Raw genomic sequence first — 6,000 nt, 5'->3', positions numbered from 1 at the left:
AGTCTGGCCCAGCCTGGTTACCCATATTGGTCTCTAAGACTTCCACTTCTGGTTGTTTGGGGTTGGTTAGTCCAGGTCAGAATCCAAGCATAAACAGTTTTGAGTAAGGCCCAGGAAGCTGGCTTACCACTGCCCTATCTTGGCCAGTAATGCCATTATATGGCTGGCAGCAGCTCTCCAGGGTTTCAGACAGAATCCTGGCATTCCTTCGTGGTCTCAAGTATTAACAAAGTCTGAATATATTTAGCTTCCAAATTCAAATGTGGTGCAAGCACCTTTTCTTAACATTCACTTGCAAAGTACAAAAAATATTTTGTCCCTGTATCATTTTTTGAGACAAGTTAGCAAGATCATTGCTAGGCTTTAAAACAATATGGCCATTAAGTATTTACTTTATACTCTCATTGTCTGTTTAAACCATTGGTAGGCATCTTGCAGTCTTCTAGATGTTATCGGACTGCAATTTTCAGGAGCCCTAACCATCATAGTCAAGGCAAGGAATGCTGGCACTTGCAATCCAGCCACATCTGGACAGCTGCATGAGTCCCACCAATGGTCTAAAATGACATGCAGCATCGCAGGGCCGTTTTCCCCACCCACCCACTCCCTTGGAGGTATCAGGGATTGAAACTGGAAATTCGCCATCCAAAGTGCTGAGATATGGGTCCTTCCTGGAAATCTTTAGAATCTTACAAGCTGGGAGTAACAGGCTGATCAGAATAGATTTCACACCACCATCTTGGGATTTCTTCTCCAGATCTTACTACCTGATTGCATCCTATGTTCTCTCAGTAGTTCTATTAGCTATTTACTCTCACTTTGGTCTCTTGTGCTCCTCTTTGGGGGAGGGGGTTGTTCTTATGTAGATACATGACACTCAACAAAAAGCATGTATATAGGAAGGTAACAGCCAACTAGCTGTACTCTAAACCCAAAACATGCCACAGATACATGTGCTACATTTGTCGCACTGCTACCTTGTAATGTCTAGGAAGATATACCCATGTCATTATGTTACCATTTTATTTTTGTCCCTACTCTACCTCTGCCTGTTTGACAGCTGCTGGCAAGAGACAGAAAAACAGATTGTATACAGGTAAGTTACAGGGAGGAAGGGAGAACTAAAACTCACTGCTGTCATTTTGGATAGAAACACACAATTAGCACTTAACATCCAGTTGACACTTAGCCAGCATTTTGTATTTCAGTATTTAAAATACCCTCCCTTACACTAAGCTCTTGCAAGATAGCCAAGAAATCCATCAACATCTTCTTTCCGTCAGGAACCAATTGCTTTCAAGCTATTAATTCTTGAGCATATATATTCTCAAGAATATAGTCCTCTATCCATATACATATGCATATACGTGTGTGTGTGTGTGTGTGTGCGCGCACAGGCACTTACAAATGGAATATTTCTTTGAAAACTTTTACCACATTGTTTCTGCATCTCTCTACTTAACAAATCTCTATCCAAAAAGAGTCAGAATAGAAAAATAAAAAATAAATCTTTGAAATGTAGAACAATTTCTACAATGCTCTTTGAACATATTAAGCTACTTTTGCTACATCCCTAATCATCATTTACAATGTATGTACTGCTCCTCCTCTATTAGAGCTACATAATTACATTGATGAATAACTCCTCTCACTCTCTAAAAGAACGTATGAGTATAATCCACTAGGTCACATCTGCAGCATGTGCTACTGAAATTATTTGGGGCAGGAGTAAAAATGTACACCAACTGGCAGCATACACCATGCATAGGCCTTGCAGAAGAGGCATTGGCTTATGATGGACTATGACCTAAAACACTGTTCTACAAACCATTGTTTTCGGAAATGTCCATGTCTCAAAATGCCTTATCTTCTATGGAGCCCAAGTCAATATTTCTTTTTATTTCATGCAAACCAAGTTTGCAATACTATAGCGTAGTCAAAAAAATGACCATGAAGAGATAAAAAAGGGCTGTTTTACTTCTCTGTGACTCACACGGAATTCTGTGGAATGAAGATGGAAGAAGAAATCTGCACCAGACAACAAGAGCCACAGTTAATCCTACTTCAGTAGTACTTCAGATGGCATATAGGTGAATAGTTGTCTTTCACTCTGAGGATGCACAATGGCATCCATCTTGCTGCAGTTTGGTAGGTTTGGATCTAGACTGTGCCTAGAAGTGATCTAGCCTGCTCTTTGGCATCTCATAGTGGAATATAGGCAGGATATATACATATTACATACCATTAAATAAAGAATAAACAAGCTACTGGCTAAGGCAGTGATGGTGAACCTTTTATAAATAATAAAATAATAAATAATAAATAAAACTTTTATTTATATACCGCTTTTCCTTCCGATCAAAGCGGTTTACATCATTAAAACTCTATGATCCAAGTCATAGTACAATATATCAGCCAATACATACAATTTCAAAAATACAGTCAGAGAATTTTTAAAAACATATATAACAACTGTCAAGCATGAGGTTTTAGAGGCCAAGTGCCCAACCTGCAACCCAAAACCCACTTATTTATTGCAAAGTGCCATGTCCCTCTGGCTTTCTAGTAACAAACTGCCAAACTCTGTGCTGGGGCGATGGCACATGTGCTCACAGAGAGGTCTCTGAGTGCCACCTCTGGCACGCGTGCCATAGGTTCGCCATCACAAGGTGACAATAAAGAGAGTGCTCCTATCTGTTCCACATGGTAACTGGGAGCCTAGAAGATGGTAAGGGTGTACATTAGGTTTCCTTTACAATATACAGGCCATCACTTCATAGCTATCCTACTTGTCATGTGATCAGCATTTTTGTAAGACCTATATAAATTTCATCGCCATGTATCCCAGAGTTAGAGGCAACTTATTTTTCCAAAGAGTTACTTTGGTAGCTAGTTACTCTTTGCAGCAACAAACTGGATTACAGTTACTTTTTGCCTGTAAAGCCATGGTGTTAATTACTTTTCAGTGGAAAAAGGAAAAACAAAAAGTACAAAAGAAAAAAGAAAAAAGAAAAGTTCCTGAACTCATTCCTCTGTGTGGTGTGGGTATGGGTGCTGACACATTCTCAGGAATGGAAGGGGGAAGAGGAAGGGTCATAAAGTGGCTCACTCATGCTGCAGTTGGGAAAAGATTGCTGTTTATTACAGTACTTTTGTATTTTTTTCCTCTTTCCAAAAGTGTAGTATCTGAATTGGCTACTAGAGAGGAACAGAGAGCATTTCTCTGTATTTTCCAATGGCACAATAGTAACAATAACTTGCTAGTAACAAATATCTCAGTGAATTAACTTTCTGGATCACAGTAGCAGTAACGTATCATAACCTATTAGGTGATCAGAGTGATAAGTAAAGCAAATAGTGTCTTTGAAAAAGTAAAATTTTAGGCTCTAATTTATTCAAAGACTGATTAATTGAATGTTTGGATAAAGGACACTGTACTACTACTAGGTAGCTCTGAAGTATTAACAACATCTGGGAGAATACTCTTTAGCTGGACAATTTGTTAAGAGTGAATTGTTATAACCTGTAATAAATGTAGAGCTCCCCCAACTTATTTCCCTACTGAATTAATGTTTTACAGCTTTTAGGACCTGTGTGGGTTGACTGTTCTACTGAAATGTTTCGGTGCCATGGAAACACTGGTAGATATTTTCTCTTAATTGCATGAATGGCTGACAGATAACAGTGCAGCACTATGGAATTAAGCTCCTGATTGTCAAAGAATTGTGCCCAGAGCAGGAATGAAGAGAGGAGCAAAGAGAGTAGTGTGCCATTCTGGGACAAACAAAGGCTGAAACTTAATTGCAAATGTACAGACACTCAAACAACTGAACAAGTCCAAGTCCTAAAGATGGACGTAATCTAATGTAAATATAATTCAGGTGCCCAAACTTGTTAGCCAAACAGGAGGTACTTGAGGGTAACCTTGGATTTGCTTAGCATAGTCAGGGCAGAATTTGCAGTTTGATTACCTTGTCTTCCAGCAACAGTGAGGCATCAGAGGTGAAATTCAACTTGGTATCTCAGAAGGCCTATTTGGTTGATAGGCTCTCTGTTTTTCCCTTTGCAGTGGACACATCGAAGTCCCAGGTCAGATGCTGCAAGGCCCTGTGAAATAGCTTTGAGTTATCTGACCCTTTATGACCATGAAGTCATTAAGGTAACGAGAAGCGTGACTCGGCTTTTGAACATACCTTGAGAATAGAGCTGGATGTTTCAAATGCAGCACAAGCTATTGAATACCCATGAGCACAATTTTGTTAAGATTTGTGTCCTTCTCTGTCTGGAGCACATGGCACAACTAGAAAGCCAACTATTCATCAGAAGTAATTGTTACTACCCCAGTTTAAGCAGTCACACTCGCTGCTATGGCTAGTTGGATATAATTCTTTATATGCAAACCATAATATTTAGCAGCTAAAATTCTTAAACTATTTCTGTAGTTTCGTCAGGTTAAAAAAACGTTCCAAAGGTCTGCATGGGGCTTGAAGTCAGTGTCAACAGGACAACTAAAACTCACTATGGAAATTTTAAAAGAAGTAACTGTGTCAAGTTTCTTGCAGCATAAAAGGGAAGGAGGGACGGAGGGATGGGGAGGGGGGAAGGGATGCAGCAGCTCCTTTAAGATTAACTGGTTTTTATTTTTGCATGAGCTTTCATGAATATAAACCTAAATCTTCTGAAGTTTATCACTCTGTACTACATCGAAAGAACTGTGTTCATATCCACAAAACTCATGAAAAAATAAAAACCAGTTCGTCTTAAACGTGCTGCAACATTCCATTTCCCCCCTCCGCTTCCCCATCCCTTCCTCTTTTTTGTCTTTACTTTATGAAAATGTATTAGAATCATATTAATAAACAGCATCAGTTTGTCTGATCATCTGCTAGAAAAGTGCAAACTCCCTGTATAGCTGATGTTCCACTTGGATTCAGAATATTACAGCTCTATCAACTCCTTGCCTAACTATCCCTAAGAGTGGTATTAATGTCCTAGGAATAGTAATGTGAACATTAATGGGAGCTATTCACACACATCACAGGGAGAATTAAATCCCTTCATCTGCAAGGAGAACTCGGTTTAGGGACAAAACCTTGTATGCAAGAGGAATGCTCGGCTAAGCAGGGATTTGTTCTCAATAGCCTTTAAATGAGGTAGATCTATCTGACAGTAACCATGCAGTTTTACTCCTGCAGAAACCATTCCCTGACTAGATGGATGTGGGTATTTTGGCACGCTTCCTTAGCATTACTCAAATTTGATCTAATTTTACTTTCTGTTCATTACATTACTTTTACCATTTTCAATACTTCTTGTGATTTAAATTCACTTATATTCTAAAATCAGACCTGTCAAAAAGTGAATCTGGGAAGGGGGTGGAGATGATGCACCAAAGACAACTTAATTAAAACTGCACACAATGGTGTACATTTTCTTAGTGCTGTATAAAAAAAAACTTAAGTAAGCAACTTTATGATAAACAGCAAAGCAGCCCTTGGCCTAATTTCAAAAACCCCACGCAAGTTAATGGTTCAGACGCCTGGCATGAATGATTTCTCCCTTTCCTGGTGGGGAGGAAGACAGCAGAGTATCAAAGAGAGAGAGTCCGGTCCTGACTCATGTGACAGAATTTTAAACTTGGCACATAAACTGGTTCCCAGTCCTTCTCCCTAGGATATTATTACAGTCACTTAACACTTTATACTTGAGAATCTGAATCCACTTTAAAAACATTAGTTAAATTAGAAGTGGCCCTCCAGCTGTTGTTAAGACTACAGCTCTCCCTAGCCTTGGTTGGCATAGCCAGGATGCTGGCATTTGCAGCCCAACAACATCTGGAGGCCTGAATGTAGCATCACTGCAAAGTTTCAGATTGCTATTTTTTTCCAGTTCTATCTGGGGGTAGTGGGCTACCAGGAATTACACCTGGGGTTTTCATATGTAAAACACTGAGCTATGGGTCCGTTCCAGAAATTCCCTATCCTAAATTCAGTGGACAAC

This window comes from Sceloporus undulatus, chromosome 4 (assembly GCF_019175285.1).
Source record: "Sceloporus undulatus isolate JIND9_A2432 ecotype Alabama chromosome 4, SceUnd_v1.1, whole genome shotgun sequence".
NCBI lineage: Eukaryota > Metazoa > Chordata > Lepidosauria > Squamata > Phrynosomatidae > Sceloporus > Sceloporus undulatus.
This window is presented reverse-complemented; position numbering follows the sequence as displayed.